The sequence below is a fragment of the Ovis aries genome, chromosome 5, assembly GCF_016772045.2.
Source record: "Ovis aries strain OAR_USU_Benz2616 breed Rambouillet chromosome 5, ARS-UI_Ramb_v3.0, whole genome shotgun sequence".
NCBI classification, from domain to species: Eukaryota; Metazoa; Chordata; class Mammalia; order Artiodactyla; family Bovidae; genus Ovis; species Ovis aries.
In genome coordinates, this window is record NC_056058.1 from 32,947,950 (window position 1) to 32,966,262 (window position 18,313).

General features: G+C 40.0%; 1 long non-coding RNA gene across 1 annotated transcript in view; it reads left to right on the forward strand.

Annotated features, from left to right (window-relative positions):
* LOC121819630 (uncharacterized) overlaps positions 1-18,313 on the forward strand; it is a 366,128-nt gene that overhangs the window by 95,295 nt on the left and 252,520 nt on the right. The window contains exon 3 of the long non-coding RNA XR_006059914.2: positions 5,499-5,604. This is a non-coding gene — a long non-coding RNA (uncharacterized LOC121819630). The remainder of the gene's footprint in view (positions 1-5,498; positions 5,605-18,313) is intronic.

The window sequence follows — 18,313 nt, forward strand, 5'->3', positions numbered from 1 at the left end:
AGCTAGGAAAGAAACTTGAAATATGAGGGACAAAGAGTGTTCTGGGATAAGAGGGGTGACAAGGGCTTGATACTCTCAAATTGGATGGTATTCATGGAAGAGCTGAAATATGAACAGTTTTGCAAAAAGAAGTATCATCACGATTTAAGCAGAGAAAATATAAGGGATTACAAGGAAAATGAGTCAGCTGGAAAAGGTAGTCCACCTTTGTTTTTTAGAATTAGATTCAGCTGCTAGTCAGAAAGATTAGACTTAATAATATTAAACAAAAAGTTTATGAAACATTAATATATTAGTATGTTAATGTGACACACTAAACACTAGTACAGTGCTTTATGGTCATCAGGAATCCAAGCTCCTACCATCATCTGGTATCATAGCTTTCATTCTCAAAAATATTACCTCTTGGTCCAAAATGGCTTCTGAAACTCTGGTCATCAAATCTGTTTTGCAGTCTAGAAGTAGGAAAAGAGGCAAAAGGGGAAACTTTTCTTCCAATCAAGTTGGTTTTAAGCAGTTTTCCCAGAATTTCCATGTAGGACTTTTGCTTGTCTCATTGGCCAGAGCTTAATCACATGGCCATACTTTGCTCTAAGAGTTTCTATGCAACGCGGTCTTTTAACTGTTTGCATTGCCATCCCAGGTAACTAAGGAAAGAGGAGAGAATGGCTCTAGGATAGCAACTTGCATTGTGCTACAAAAATCCTTGAAACCTATGGTTGCTTATTAGGAGATGCACTAAGTTATTCGCAGCTTTATAGAGTTTTAAGGAATATGATTGTTTTTATTTTCAATTTAGGAATTGGTGAGAAAGAGTCTTAATAAGAATATTGGCCTTGAGTGTAATGAACTGGGTATAAGAAGATGGAAACTGTCATTTCTTAGAAGGGGTTATGAGTAAAGTAGGGAAGAATGTAAAGATATTTTAAAGTATTGGGGGTTTAGATATGACAAAAGTGGTCAAACAGATTTTACAAAGGGATGAGTTGCCCACAATAAAAGATATGAATTTATTTATAATAACTGAAAATTTTTAGGTTGCAAATGTACACTTATGATACTGGACTTGGGAGGTATTTTCAGGGTGAGAAGAAAGCCTGAAATAAAGTCAACAATGAGTAATATTTAGAAGTAAAACCAGTGCATTTTAGTGTTGAGGTTTACCATCTGGTTGAGAGGCAAGTCATATAAAGTAAATAAATAAGGGGAACACTTGTAATACAACAAGGGATTTTGGAAATTGTAGGGAATAATCTAAAGGGGCAGCTACTTCTTGACTGCAGCCAGTTATTGCCATCAAAGAAATCAGGCTTAGGTCTTCTACTTTTTCAAGAGAAGATAGAAATCTAGATTTTTATATAACCTTTCAGATTGTAAATAATGGTGCAGGCCAAAAAAAATATGTCTGAAGGCTGGGTTTGCCAATGGATCAGTTTTGCAACCTTTGATGCAGTACAACATCTTTATTTTACTGAGACTGGGAGAGATCTAATAACTTGCCCTCATCAGTAATAGACTCCTGCCTCTTGACTTCCCATTGTCTTCCTCTTGAAAGAGCTAAGGAAGTCACATGGAACTGTTTGGTGGAAAGGAATAATCAGAGGAATTAGGCATTTCATGTAGGTTTACAGTTAACTCTAAAAGTGCCTAGCATGGTGCTTAACAGTCAGGGTTATCTATCAGTGTTAGCTCAGTTTCTATGTGAATTGTTCAAGTCATGAAAGTTAATGAATAAAATAGAGGAAAAGGAAAAAGAAGCAGAAAAGTAATTATCACACCTTGGGGAGCCCCCGTAATTAACCATGGAAACCAGATAACGAATTAGCAAAGATGGCATCCAAGGAGCAGTCAGGAGCAGCCAAGATTTCTTTGTGAATCTCTTGCCTCTACCTTCGCTCTAATTACAGCTTTAGGCTGTAAATGTTTTAATTTGAGGGTAATTTCCAGCCCTTTAATAAATTTCTTTCCAATTATACTGCCACCTTAAACTTATAGGCTCATAAGAAAGTGTGGTCTTGAGAGAATATTTCTTCTCCCCTTAGTTAAATTAGATAGATTGATTAATTTTGGCTTAAATTTCTAAAAATGTGCAGTTGTATCTTGAGATTATCCCACCATTAGTGGTTAAGTATCTCTGAAATAAGTAATTATTGTCACTAAAAGACAAATTTATCAGAAGAAATGTCCTTTGAAAAATTCCCTTTTTAGTATAAATATGTCCTTATGTGTCACCATAATTTGCTGGATTATCTCAATGCTATAGATCACAGGGAAATAATTTTTGAAGTGACCAATTCTATTTTAGGCTTTCATATGCATAGTAAAATACATTTTAAGACACTTTTTAAAGTTCTTAGGAAAGAATCCCTGGAAACTAGAATTTTTGATTTACTGCTCATGTTAGAATCTTAACTATTGAATACAATGGAAAGCCCTTGGGGATCTGGTAGATTCCATAGGCAATTTATTTCAGAACTAACTGCTTTTGTAGTGTGTTCTGCTTATAGTAGCAATGGCCTATATTTATAATTTGTTCTCCTGGCAATTATGTCAACAGAACTGAATTACCTACAAGGTCAGTGGTGCTGGACTAAGTTTATAGACTGGCAACTTTTTCATATTTGATTGGATTTGTCATTACAATGCCCCAGCTTAACAGTGCTGGAATGTAGTCACTAAAAAGGGAAAAATGTCTGTTAATCTTCTGATGTTTAATCATGACTTTAGGCTTTTTTTTTTTCTTTTCCTTTTAGTTCCAAGACACATATAAAATGCCTACAGATCTCAACAAGAAAATGGGATTCTTCTCTGCTATCAGCTAAAGCTGCTGTGACCATAAAACTAAAAAATTACATTTTTGTCTCCTTGCCTATAAAGAATGTCCACCAGAGCAGGTCCAATATCTTATCTCTCTATCCAGACAGTGCTTGTTGCTAAATATACAGAGCCTGATTTTACAGTCTTCACTCAACTCTGGCTTTTACAATTTTCAGTGGGCCGTTGAGGGGAAATTCTTATGAAAGGTTTATAAATGATGTGCAAATGGGCTATATTTTTGCAACTTGCATTGTCACCCTGGATCTTATGAGAGTCTTTTGAGTAGAGTCAACCCAGTACAGGGGCTCTTAGATGGCTCAGCTGTGTGCTCCAAGTCTGTAGGATGGAGGAAAGAAAGAATGACACCATCACTTGGATGGGAGTTTCTGACATTGCAGGGGCAAAGATCCTGAAGATCAAAGGTACCCTTAATCACAGAGCTTTGAAAGCTATTTTCTGTCCACTCCAAAGCTCTCAAAGTGGACAGTAAAGAGGCTTTTCCCATCTCTGCTGCATCCTAGGAAATGTGATACAGCAAGAAAGACTCCAGGTTCTCAATTTAGGGGGTGGGGAATGTCACACAGCCCTTTGACAAGCAGACAAAAGTTATGAATATTTTCACCAGAAAAATATCCATAAAGATACATACATAGAATTTTGAAAAATTATGGTTTTATTTTTTAAAATGCATTGTTCCAGATATAGACTGGCGATTCAATTCTTACATGATAGTATACATGTTAGAATGCCATTCTCCCAAATCATCCCACCCTCTCCCTCTCCCTCTGAGTCCAAAAGTCCGTTATACACATAGGATACAGCATGCTTGGGGCTGGTGCATGGGGATGACCCAGAGAGATGTTATGGGGAGGGAGGTGGGAGGGGGTTCATGTTTGGGAACGCATGTAAGAATTAAAGATTTTAAAATTAAAAAAAAAAAAAATGCATTTTTCCAGGGTCCTTGGCCCCGGGTTATGAATTCCTGGAAGTCTGAGGATGATTGTGGGGAACCTTACTTGGACATTTATGTAATTTGTGTTATCCAGCTAGACTCGCTTAACCTTACATTCAGGGTGATGTTAACAGTCATAACCCGTGCAGTGTATCTTTTGTGTCTGTCTGCCCATTCAGGAGTTCTGTCTCCTGCAAAGTTCTTTTCCCTCCCCAAAGCGGTTATATCGAAGTCCTTGAGATATTGCAGCTGTGATCATGATCAAGGCCAGACAGTGGTCATGTGGCGTCCTCTGGTCCCGATGCCTTTGCTAATGCCCTCTATTGGATAGCTCTTACTCCCCGCATCACTGTCTCCCCTGTCTGGCAGTGAGGCCCCACCTGCACATTACTGCCACTTCTGCTGGGGCTTTTCAGGGGCTAGGCATGCTCGTCTTCTCCAGATTGCTAATGATTCCAGTTCCTGTGTCAGGGAGAATGCTTTTCTCTCTTTTGTATAATTATTGTTCCAATCAGATGGTTTCTATTGAGTTCTTTAATGGTCTTTAGCAGGACAGATCTTTAACTTTTATTTCTACTTCCTCCCTACTTAGGGTGAAGGGAAAAACCAAGTGACCTAGCTTGTACACAGGATCCTCAGTTGTCTGCCTTGATTGGGGTTTGTCTCTGGCTCAGTGGTGTTTGCCTGACTCACTCTCCCTTTGGGAGCTTCTCGTGTAAACCCCCATTCCAGGGGTCTGTTCCCCACTTTATCAGGAGTGCTCAGAATTGCTGCCTAGTGAGGAATGAACCCAGTGTAGATTTAAACTAGAAATGTTAAGAAACTTATTTAAGAATAATGTAGATAACGGTGTGATGTTTGCAGATTAGGTATATTTTTAGGAGATATTTTGGAGAGCTCTTCCAGATCTCTGTGTGCCCCTCCAGAGACAAAATCTTGGTAATTCTACTCTGTCCTACATCAAAGCTAGTGCAGTATTGTGAAAAATTGCATTGACAAAATTCCAGGCTCTTCCTGGAAACATGCACCTTCTTTATTGTAAATAACTCCATACACTACCTGTAATAAGTTAGAATCAGAATGATCTTTCTGTCATGATTCTGTTTTTTAGACAACTCATTTACCTTCAACTCCATAGGAATCAATAAAATATGATTCAGGAATAATACTGAATTTTAAAGTTTAGCATTCAGCATACGGAAAAAAAATGCCTCACCATTTTTCTCACTGGCATTTGAAGGTAAAGATGTCGATTCATCAGACTTTGGAAACACATTTTGAAAATGCCGATATCTCCGTCAGTTACAGATTTGTCGTAATTAACGCTGACACCCCCGGCTGTCCTGATATATTCTTCATGCCCATCATGAATCCTCTCTCTGACAAGCTGTCCTCTGCTGTGTGTTCACCCGCCTCGGTGTGGAGTTCTCTTCAGTGTTCTGTGTGGCCTCACCTCCTATCAAGTCCCTTGGCTATTCTCTACCAAGTGGGAAATTTTCCCAAACAGTCTTCAGCCATTTGTCGCATGAGCTTTCTTTTCCTCACTCCATGTCAATTGCATTTCCTCTCATAAACTCGATGATTGAAGACCTGTTTTAAAATACTGAAACATTTTGAGGGAATCCTATTATAGCATAGAAGTATATGGGGTTAACTGGGATGTAAAAATGAGATGGAACTTTGTCTTTTCTGCAATTGATATAATTTCCTCATGAGGCTTCTCTCTTAGGTTTCTCAATGAGGTGCGGCGGGGGACTAGTAGGAAAGAATCCTGAAGTTGCAAGATAATTCCTCTGACTCCTTAATCATCTCTCTGGCCTGGCATTCTCTTTCAGGTAAGTGCTTGGTTTTCAGCTTTTTTCTTGCTCTGTAACTTCTGAGATGGCATCTTGCCTTATGTAGGAGGAGGGCCTTAATGCCTTCTTGTGCTGTCAGGGTGGAGAGGCTCATTTTCTGCCAGGCATCCGCTGCATTTCCTCTGTTCTGATCGGCCTGGTGAGCACTGAGGTGCATCTGACCCCTGGACTCTTGGAAATGTGTGCTAACACCACTGAAGTCTGTGACTCTGGCCCTTTTCTTGGCAGTTCTTTTCGTGCCCCTGCCTCTCTGCGTGCTCCCTGTCAGACATGCAGGCCTCCACAAGTCCCTGAAGCCGTGCTAAGGCAGTGGAAAACCCAGAGCAGAGCCTCAGGCTCATCTGCCACGCCCTCTCCGTTAGCCAGTGCCCTCCTGCGCACTCTGGATGTGGCGCTGAGTCACATGTCAGGCTGCTCCTAGAAGAGGGCAGGTTCTCCTGGGGCATCCCTGAGGGGGCCAACTGCTGCCTGGATGTCCCTGGGTTCTCCCCATCTCACCGCCACTACTGTCCTTTAGGATTTTTACCTGGACCTGGAAGTAGGACATTTGCGCCTACCTGCCTCATCGTCCTTAACTCTCTCTTCTCTGCTTTTCTTCTGCCATAGAGGTTTTTCCTTTATGTCCTCTTCCAGTCTGAAGGCATTTTCTGTGGGGTCATGATGGCAGAGAAATGATGGTTCAAAGTGATGATGAATGGAATGAGAGAAATAGAAAGCACATCATTTAAAAATTTTCGGAATAGCATCTCTGAAAAGAAAATTATATACCTGTAAACTAGTGTTTCTGCAAACCATACATCATTCTGAAGAAAAATGGGATCATATGAATGATGATAAATAACATTCTTCTGCTTCTCATCTTCCCCTCTTATTAGGGGACTCTAGCCCCACTCAAAATTTTCTGCGTTTATTTTTATGCTTTCTCACATGTTTCTCTGTGTAGTGCGAATAGTCCTCCTCCATGGCCTTTGCTCTCTGGGAAGCCCTGCTTATCCCTTCCATGGGTGTCCAACACTAATGATGGGGCTGAGCTGACTAGCCAAGCCGGTCATCTGTGAACAGTGTCTTCCGCTTCTCTAATGCTTAGTGCAGGGTCACTGGGGAGCTGACTGCTGTGGTTGTGCTGCTGCTGCTGCCAGCGGGGAAGACCATGCCTCTTGGTTGCTTCCTGCCCTGCGCTGGCGGCACTCAGAGTGAAGAGCCCTCCCCCCGCAGGGCCGTGATGAAGTGGTCTCTGTCCTCCTGGTGTACTAGTACTTAAAGTTTTGGGGATTTACGAGGATAAAAAGCTCTTTTAGTATTCACTTGCCGGTCAGTTCTATGCACAGCAAATCTAACCGTGTTCCTCGCTTCTCCCTTTTGCTGACTGGGATGTTGCTATTGGGTCAAGCCTGATATAATTTCCTCTTTCAGAATATTTTTGTTTGTTTGGTCTTTGGACACTTCTTCAATTTTTTCATGCAAATACATAATCTGTAGGCTCTTCTGTTTTCCAAATACTGTATCACAGTGGTTGTAAAATTTATGCTTAATCTGAGGCTTCTACCTCCACGTATAATTTAAATAAATTATTTACACATCTCTGTTTAAATCAATAAATATAAAAAACATTCCCTTATAAATGTTTTGGTCTTTTATTTTCTGGCTTGCCACATGGTTTCAACAAATTAAAGAAACCCTTAAAATATTTGAATCCTGTCCCCATTACTCCCGTTTCATGATAATGGAAATAACTGATAAAACAATCTCTGTGTATGAGATTTTCTTTTAGGTAAAGACTTGTCTTTCAGATTTTTCTTCTCCTTGGACTCTTTCTAAAGGCAGTATCTTATATGGCACGTCCTTTGTTATGTTGGTTTGTATGACTTTCAAAAAATCTTTTGCTTTCAAATTGGGGAAAAGTAAATTAAATGTAGTGAGATGGTACAAAATGACCCTCCCCCAACTAAGATCATAAATAATCTATTGGAAGATTGCACATCTATCCTGGTTGACTCAGACAGAGCCATTCTCAGCTAATGTGTGGGCTCCTGGTGGTAAAAGCAGGAACAAGTAGGAGTCAATGTTTCTTTAGCAAATAATGTCAGTTATTTCTCAAGGTTCTCAAGAAGTAGCTTTAAAAGCATTTACTATGAGAAACATGTTTCCTTCATGTGAGAATAGTGGACTGAGCCTCCCTAGGATAATTAACTAATTGATTAACTAGTAATGAATTAATTCCTGCTGTGATAAGATGTGCTTGCCCTTAGTCAGGGAGGAACTTAGCACCAGGCTTCTGTGGAAATAAATGAAGACCAACCAAATGGGAACAAGCAAAGGCTATTTATTCGGAGCTTATGGAAGTCAACTACCATCTCTTCTGTTTTGGCAGAAAGTCAAAGGTAGGCAGAGGAGTGGGAAAAGTTTACAGTGATAAAAAAGAAAGCTTCAAATATACCCAATATCCCCTGAATTGAGACTGTAGGCCTGGGGAAGCTTGGGTGGGCTGACTAGAAGCAGGGCAGTCTATGTGATTGGTTTGGGCTTTTTGTGGTTGGTCCCAAGTTAGAAGGGGGACAAAAATTAAGGGATACATCAGTTATTAATAAAATTGTGGCTATTTGGGCTAATTGTTGCAGGAGTTGCTGTTTGGTTTCTTGGATTGGTGGCTGGAGCTGGTGATCTGACCTCTTGCAAGTCTGGCTTCCAGGGCTGGTTGCTGTAGACCATGTGTTGCTGGTTGCTGTAGACCATGTGTTGGTGGTTGCTGCAGATGGTGGGACATAGTTCTCTTTTTGTATCTGAGCTGCTCATGATATGGTTTTTTTTTTTTTTTCATTTTTTTTTTTTAGTTTTTTATTTTTTTAATTTTAAAATCTTTAATTCTTACATGCGTTCCCAAACATGAACCCCCCTCATTTCACTTCTGGAGAGCCAGCCAAAATCAAGCTCTATACTATTTTTCTTCACACAATTACAGCTCTGAGCTCATCCATCCTTTTGAAGCCTGCAGGAGCTATTAGCAAGATAAAAACTTCATGAACTTCAGCTGATAAAGAAACCATAAGAATTTTCAGAAACCAATTGGAATAGAGGGTTAGTCTTGCTTAAATGGTTGAAGGAGGGACTCTGGAGGAGGGAGGTCTAACACTGGCTAAGAGACAGTGGCTTCCAGATAGGCTTAGAGGAGATGCCATGGGAGAGTTGGGGTGATGAAAGAATTAGTCAGAAGGGAATATCGATGTATGGCAACCGCCCATAGCCTAAATTCTCACCTCTTGGATTTTTCTTGAGTTTCTCTGAGGAAATGGGCTAAAAATAGAGCCCCAGTTCCCAGTCTTCTTTCTCTGGTTTGCTTTGAGATGCTTGTCTGATTCCTCAGTGAAAGAAGCACTTATACCTCTCATCAGTGTAGCTTCAGTAGGGTAGGATGCATGGCGGTGCTGGTGGTGGGCACAGGCCACATCAGCTGGCTGGGCCTTGGGTGGGAAAGGCTGAGTGCTCCCTTGAGTGCTCCTCTCAACCTGCCAGTCAATGAAGACTCTTAGCTGGAAAGGTTCATAGGCAATCAGGCATCTCCCTTGAGTACGGGCAGCAAAGCCACTTTCCCTGGTCTTTCTTTCTTTTTTTTTTTTTTTTTTAGTTTTATTGAAGTATTGTAGATTTATAATGTTGTGTTAATGTCTTCTGTACAGCAAAGTGACCCAGTTACACATGATATATATATATTTTCATATTCTTTTCCATTATGGCTTGTCACAGAATATTGAATATACTTCCCTGTGCTACACAGTATAGTTTTGTTGTTTATCCATTCTGTGTATAGTAGTTCATCCCTGCTAATCCCAAATGCCCAATCTTCCATTCCCTTACCCAGCCTCCCCCTTGACAAGAAGTCTGTTTTTATATCTGTGAGTTTGTTTTTGTTTTGTAGATATATTTATTTGTGTAATAATTTAGATTCCATTCATATATAAGTGATATCATATGATATTTGTCTTTCTTTGGTTTCCTTCTCTAGGTCAATTCATGTTGCTACAGATGGCATTATTTCCTTCTTTTTTGTGGCTGATTAATATTTGATCACATGTATATGCTATATCTTTTTTCTCTATTCATCTGTGGATGGAAATTTAGGTTGTTTCCATGTTATGGCTATTGTAAATAGTGATGCTATGAACATAGGGGTACATGTATCTTTTTGAATTATAGTTTTTCTGAGTGTATGCCCAGGAGTAGGATTCCTGGATCATATGGCAACTCTATTTTTAGTTTTGTAAGGAACCTCCATAGTCTTCTCCATAGTAGCCGCACCAATTTATAACTCACTAATGGGCTCGATAAAGGACAGAAATGGTCTGGACCTAACAGAAGCAAAAGATATTAAGAGGAGGTGGCAAGAATACACGGAAGAACTGTACAAAAAAGATCTTCATGACCAAGATAATCATGATGATGTGATCACTAATCTAGAGCCATACATCTTGGAGTGTGAAGTCAAGTGGGCCTTAGAAAGCATTACTACATATTTTTGAGATTAGTTGTTTGTCAGTTGTTTCATTTGCTATTATTTTCTCCCATTCAGAAGGCTGTCTTTTCACCTTGCTTATATTTTCCTTTGTTGTGCAGAAGCTTTTAATTTTAATTAGATCTCATTTGTTTATTTTTGCTTTTATTTCCAGAATTCTGGGAGGTGGATCATAGAGGATCCTGCTGTGATTTATGTCAGAGAGTGTTTTGCCTATGTTCTCCTCTAGGAGTTTTATAGCAACTAATCTAAAAAATATACAAGCAACATATGCAACTCAATTCCAGAAAAATAAACGACCCAATCAAAAAATGGGCCAAAGAACTAAATAGACATTTCTCCAAAGAAGACATACGGATGGCTAACAAACACAGGAAAAGATGCTCAACATCACTCATTATTAGAGAAATGCAAATCAAAACCACAATGAGGTACCACTTCACACCAGTCAGAATGGCTGCAATCCAAAAATCTGCAAGCAATAAATGCTGGAGAGGGTGTGGAGAAAAGGGAACCCTTCTACACTGTTGGTGGGAATGCAAACTAGTACAGCCACTATGGAGAACAGTGTGGAGATTCCTTAAAAATTGCAAATAGAGCTGCCTTATGACCCAGCAATCCCACTTCTGGGCATACACACCGAGGAAACCAGAATTGAAAGAGACACATGTACCCCAATGTTCATCGCAGCACTGTTTATAATAGCCAGGACATGGAAACAACCTAGATGTCCTTCAGCAGATGAATGGATAAGAAAGCTGTGGTACATATACACAATGGAGTATTACTCAGCTGTTAAAAAGAATTCATTTGAATCAGTTCTGATGAGATGGATGAAACTGGAGCCAATTATACAGAGTGAAGTAAGCCAGAAAGAAAAACACCAATACAGTATACTAACACATATATATGGAATTTAGAAAGATGGCAATGATGACCCTGTATGCAAGACAGCAAAAAAGACACAGATGTGTATAGCGGACTTTTGGACTCAGAGGGAGAGGGAGAGGTTGGGATGATTTGGGAGAATGGCATTGTAACATGTATACTATCATGTAAGAATAGAATCACCAGTCTATGTCCGATGCAGGATACAGCATGCTTGGGGCTGGTGCACGGGGATGACCCAGAGGGATGTTGTGGGGAGGGAAGTGGGAGGGGGGTTCATGTTTGGGATCGCATGTACACTCGTGGTGGATTCATGTCAATGTATGGCAAAACCAATACAGTATTATAAAGTAAAATAAAGTAAAAATAAAAAGTTAAAAAAAAAAAGTATTACTACAAACAAAGCTAGTGGAGGTGATGGAATTCCAGTTGAGCTATTTCAAATCCTGAAAGATGATGCTGTGAAAGTGCTGCACTCAATATGCCAGAAAATTTGGAAAACTCATCAGTGGCCACAGGACATGAAAAGGTCAGGTTTCATTCCAATCCCAAAGAAAGGCAATGCCAAAGAATGCTCAAACGACCACACAATTGCACTCATCTCACGTGCTAGTAAAATAATGCTCAAAATTCTCCAAGCCAGGCTTTAGCAATATGTGAACCGTGAACTTCCTGATGTTCAAGCTGGTTTTAGAAAAGGCAGAGGAACCTGAGATCAAATTTCCAACATCTGCTGGATCATGGAAAAAGCAAAAGAGTTCCAGAAAAACATCTATTTCTGCTCTATTGACTATGCCAAAGCCTTTGACTGTTTGGATCACAATAAACTGTGGAAAATTCTTCAAGAGATGGGAATACCAGACCACCTAACCTGCCTCTTGAGAAATCTGTATGCAGGTCAGGAAGCAAGAGTTAGAACTCGACATGGAACAACAGACTGGTTCCAAATAGGAAAAGGAGTACATCAAGGCTGTATATTGTCACCCTGCTTATTTAACTTCTATGCAGAGTACATCATGAGAAACGCTGGGTTGGAAGAAACACAAGCTGGAATCAAGATTGCCGGGAGAAATATCAATAACCTCAGATGTGCAGATGACACCACCCTTATGGCAGAAAGTGAAGAGGAACTAAAAAGCCTCTTGATGAAAGTGAAAGAGGAGAGTGAAAAAGTTGGCTTAAAGCTCAACATTCAGAAAACGAAGATCATGGCATCTGGTCCCATCACTTCATGGGAAATAGACGGGAAACAGTAGAAACAGTGTCAGACTTTATTTTTTTAGCCTCCAAAATCACTGCAGATGGTGACTGCAGCCATGAAATTAAAAGACACTTACTCCTTGGAAGGAAAGTTATGACCAACCTAGATAGCATATTCAAAAGCAGAGACATTACTTTGCTGACTAAGGTCCATCTAGTCAAGGCTATGGTTTTTCCTGTGGTCATGTACGGATGTGAGAGTTGGACTGTGAAGAAGGCTGAGTGCTGAAGAATTGATGCTTTTGAACTGTGGTGTTGGAGAAAACTCTTGAGAGTCCTTTGGACTGCAAGGAGATCCAACCAGTCCATTCTGAAGGAGATCAGCCCTGGGATTTCTTTGGAAGGACTGATGTTAAAGCTGAAGCTCCAGTACTTTGGCCACCTCATGCGAAGAGTTGACTCATTGGAAAAGACTCTGATGCTGGGAGGGATTGGGGGCAGGAGGAGAAGGGGATGACAGAGGATGAGATGGCTGGATGGCATCACGGACTCAGTGGACGTGAGTCTGAGTGAACTCCGGGAGATGGTGATGGACAGGGAGGCCTGGTGTGCTGCGATTCATGGGGTCGCAAAGAGTCGGACACGACTGAGCAACTGAAATGAACTGAACTGAACTGACCTGAAGAGTAATTTGCCAACAAATGTCCATCTAGTGAAAGCTATGGTTTTTCCGGTGTCATGTATGGATTTGAGAGTTGGACTATAAAGAAAGTTGATCACCAAAGAATTGATGCTTTTGAACTGTGGTGTTGGAGAAGACTCTTGAGAATCCCTTGGACTTGCAGGAGATCCAACCAGTCCATTCTGAAGGAGATCAGTCTCTAATATTCACTGGAAAGACTGATGTTGAAGCTGAAACTCCAATTCTTTGACCAACTGATGTGAAGAACTGACTCATTGGAAAAGACCCTGATGCTGGGAAATATTGAAGGCGGGAGGAGAAGGGGATGACAGAGGATGATATGGTTGGATGGCATCACTGACTCAATGGACATGAGTTTGAGCAAGCTCTGGGAATTGATGATGGACAGGGAACCCTGGCATGTTGCAGACTGTGGGGTCTCAAAGAGTCAGACACGACTGAGGGATTGAACTGAACTGAGCGTGTAAGAGTGCTGTATTTTCTCCACTCCCTCTCCACAGTTTTTATTTGTAGACTTTTTAAACCATTCTGACTGGTGTGAAATGATGCCTCATTGTAGTTATGATTTGCATTTCTCTGACAATTAGTGATATTGAGCATCTTTTCATGAGTCTTTTGGCTATCTGTATTTCTTCTTGGATAGATGTCTATTTAGGTTTTTGACCATTTTTCAAGTGGGTTGTTTGGGTTTTTGTTATTGTTGTTGTTGAGTTGTATGAGCTGCTTGTATATTTTGGAAATTAATCTCTTGTCGGTTACATCGTTTGCAAATATTTTCTCCTATTCCAAATGTTTTTTCATTTTGTGTATGGTTTCCTTTGCTGTGCAAAAGCTTTTAAGTTTGACTAGGTCCCATTTGCTTATTTTTGTTTTTCTTTCTATTGCCCTGTGTTTTCTCTGATCTTATTCTCAGGCTCCTTGGCAAAGAAGGGGTAAGCCCAGAACCACTTGGGCAATTTTAAATACTACTGCCCCCTCACAACAACATAAAAACAAAACAGAACAAAATTGAAACTAGACTAAAGATGAAACTTCCCTAAATTATAACTCAGCCTTTGTTTGAGTACAGATTAACCAAATACATAATGTCTCTACTCTGGCTTTGATATAGGAGTTGAAACAAAACTGAGCCAGATTTGTTTACTTTTTATGGGTAGGTTTTCTTTGCTGGATATTATTTTTACTGGTTAAAAAAAGAGAAACTTTTTTTTTAAAGAAAGTGGCCATAATATCCAAGGCACCAAACTTATAAATAGATTTTTTAGAGTGATCTTTTTCACGGTGAAAAACATTCAGATTTGATTTACTTAATCAAAAGAAGATTTCTGAGGATTAAAGTTAAGTCATTTAGAGTAGGGTACATTGAATTATAAAAAGAAACCAATTCTTCAGATATTTGAAGATTTGTGTTTATACTTTTAATTCTGCCAAAATAGAGTTTTTTATATAGTCCTTCCATGATGTGAGTATGGATTTTATTAAGTCATACTGTTTTCTGACTCAAGTAGTTTTGATTCTAGATTAAATCAAGTTTAATTTAGATGATGCTACTGAAAGTTAGGGCTTCCCTGGTGGCTCAGAGGTTAAAGCGTCTGCCTGCAATGCGGGAGACCTGGGTTCGATCCCTGGGTCTGGAAGATCCCCTGGAGAAGGAAATGGAAACCCACTCCAATATTCTTGCCTGGAGAATCCCATGGACGGAGGAGCCTGGTGGGCTACAGTCCATGGGGTCGCAAAGAGTTGGACACCACAGAGCGACTTCACTTTCACTTTCTTTCACTGAAAGTTAGGGCAGTCCTGTTTGAATAGTACCTTCACAAAGTGAGCTGTTTCACCCATCTATCTGTATGGATCACATATTTGGGAGTGACAAGCTTATCAGAACACCACACAAATAACTGGAGACTCAGATATAATAATCTGTGGTCAGAGCAGAACTTAGAACTCTGAAGAATTTCAAAGGGGAGGAGAGGACAAAACCTCAGACTAAGTGACCTGGCTTGGGTGACTGATCCCACAGAGAAAGGCAAATATCCTCTTATTGAACTGTCCTCTGTGTATGATGTCAAAACAATATGAGCAGTACAGTTGAGATATAGTGCTGAGCCACAGAAGGATTAGTGTAGAACTCTTTAAATTCTACCTACTTTTAAGATAGCACTAGATTCAGAGTCTGGGACAAGACCAAATATGGGGGAACACAATGATCCCAGTTTCAAAGACTAAGGGGGTGTCAGAGCATGAGGCCAAGTAGATGCTGGAGAAGATGGGAGAACCTGGGGCAAGCACTATGGAGACTGATTGGGAAATTTGGCTCAGAGAAGCTAACTGCCAAAAATAATGGTAAATGCTAGTCAAAGTTTCTTTAAGGAGAGGTTGGGGTAATATTTTGAGCACAATGTTCTAGTGTCTTTAGAAATTCATTGTTGTTATTTGAGTCACGTCCCCTCAGTTATTTGAGGGGCTGCATGTGTCCACGCTTCTCTTATTAATACATTTCCTTACCATGCTTTGGCACATGACTTTTCTGATGTTTTCTAGACCTGTTCTATATGCTGCTTATTGGTCACATGGATGAGAGCTTGTGCCTTACTAAACTGCCAAATAATGCAGGTTCTTGCTTATATATAGCCAGTCAGTGAGCATCTCAAAATGACTCTGAATTCATGTGATTGCTGGGTAGGAAGGATAAACGACACACTGTTCTCTCTTCTGTCCAGTGCCCCCAGGATAACTTTATGATGATTTAAAGATTATAATACCCTCACCCCAATACTTCATCTCCCTCACTTTCCACCCTTACTTCCAAGCATTATGACATAAGTCTAAGAGGCGGGTTAATCTTTATCTTCAATTTTGTCCCCATCTATCTTGTATTCCACTAATACCCAGTTGCTTATGTGCCCTTTGCCATATTCCAACTGATGCGAAGAGCCAACTCATTGGAAAAGGCCCTGATGCTGGGAAAGTTTGAGGGCAGGAAGAGAAGGGGGCAACAGAGAATGAGATTATTGGATGGCATCACCGATTCAATGGACAAGAGTTTGAGCAAACTCTGGGAGATAGTGGAGGACAGGGAAGCCCTGCATGCTGTAGTCTATGGGGTTGCAAAGAGTTGGACATGACTTAGCAACTGAACAGTAATATTCTAACTGACTGTAGTCTGGTAACTGTCATGTTGAACTTAGACTTTTTCAGTTATCTCCTAGTAGGTCCTGCTGCTGGCAATATCTCTCCTCCTGAAAGTCTCTCTCCTCCTGAAACCAGTTACTTTAGGATGACTTCCTCCTTAAGGTCCATAGTTCTTAATGGTTCAGGAACTTCTGCCTTATGTGCTAGATGTTTCGCCAATGAATCCCACCTCCTGGCTTGTGTTGTTTCCCTTCTCCCTTCATCCTGACCCCTGTACGTGGGTACAGCCTTTTCCTGACCCCACTTCACATGGCCTGAGATGGTCTCTCCTCTGCTCTGCCATTCTCATTCTGCCTCTAGGCCAAGCCCAACTCAACACTCATATTCGCCAGGAAGTTTTTCCAGTTGAACTCTAGGCCACGTTTCCTCTTTCTGTCAGTTTCCTATTTTGTCATACATAATCTGCATCACCACGGAGCTTCACCAATTTGAAAAAAATACTTTCATAGACAGTCTATGCTGCTATGCAGTATAGTCTCTAAAGTTAGTACCGATTAAGCCAATTTTCTTAGCTGTGGACTAGCGGATAGTGCAGCATGTACAGATTAGAGTTTTATTTAATGTTTCAAGGAATATGTATTTCTTCAATTGGAGACAGAAATGAGAATAGAAGTTTTATGTAAGTATAGGAATAAATTGAGCCTAATGATTATGCTTGTATCAAATTACTAAACCTGAGAAAAGATATAAATTGTATTGAATCAGCAGCAACACTATCTATCAAATATCTTCTATGTCATAGACTAGAAAATGATTCAGTTGGATTATTTTTTTGTTTTCAGAACATCTAACAAGTAATGATTTTCTATTTATGAGAAATAATTCTGAACGTTTTTATTTATTCAGTCATATATTTGTAAAAAATATGTTTATTGGCTCAGCTAAGAAAATACTGAAGAATTTTTCATTCAAGAAAGGGTTTCTTTTAATAATACATTAACTCAGGAACGTAGGAAACCACTTTACCATCTTTTAAAAATAGCCTTGTGCAAATCAAAAAGCTGTTTGAGTGAGGAGGTCTATCTTTTAATATTTCTTAAAAAATTATGTTAGACTCTTCCATGTTGCAAGGAATAAAACATTATTAGCAATCTTGTTTAGTGGGTGTTTCTGGGAGATACAGAAGTAAATAAAGCAAGGAACTGTTTCCACCGCTACAGACAGGCCCTGAGGAGACCCAGGAACTGTGCAGGACACCACAGCCACAGGCATCCTGTCCAGTGTCAGGGCGCCTTAGCAACTCTGTCTCTGCCAGTCACTACCCATGACCTCTCTGCTCTCCTCATTACCTTATGGATTCCAATTATGAATTCTGCTGTCTTGTTATCTCTGTTGCCTCTGGAATCTCTGTATTCCTCCACTGTTATCCATCCATATATCCACTGACTCCTTCAAGTTATGTCTAAATTTCCCTAAAAAAACCAACAACTAAAAAAACCTAACAGACCCCGTATTTTTTCACCCACTTCATGAGACAAGGCCATGTACAGCCTGCTAGAGTTTGGACACCAAACCTTGGTCCAATTCATATGGTCAGAGTTTGAAGAGTCGTGTTGTTCAAAGCAGGCTGTTACCAGGACTCATCTGACTGATAATTTTATACTAGGCTAGAGTTGGCTCTACAGGATTAAAGGCCTTTGTTTCATCAGAGTCTCAGAATAGCTAGATGTGGGGATGCTGCAGCTTCATGCTGAGAAACTCACAAGACTAATCTAAAAGCTGGAATATTGACATTTTTATTGAAAATGACAAATCTGGTTATCATGCAGATCAGATTATTGCAACTGCCTGGCCAATTTGTTTATTCTCCCTGTAGGCAGAGCTAAACCGTGGGCAAGTTAGCTAGACAACTTGCCAGGTTTGCAAGGTATACATTTGTCTAAACAGTTTTGGATTTCCACATGTGACTCTTACCAAAACCAGCCAAATGGAAATTGGTTCTACTTCTGATTCAATAGGTTACTACTTAGTAGAGATTTATTGAATGTGAAAGTTCTCAATTATACCTTTTGGTGAAAGTAAAGATCAGTCCTTGTCAGTAATAATCTATTTCTATGAGTTCTTTTCCAAAATAAACAACCATGTTACATTTTTGACTGAGAGATAGAGCCCCAAACTCTGAGATCTCATGGTTCCTCAAAGTACAAGACAAAGCATTTGCCTCTGAATTTTCTCTGTCATTCTCTCTTATTCTGGGG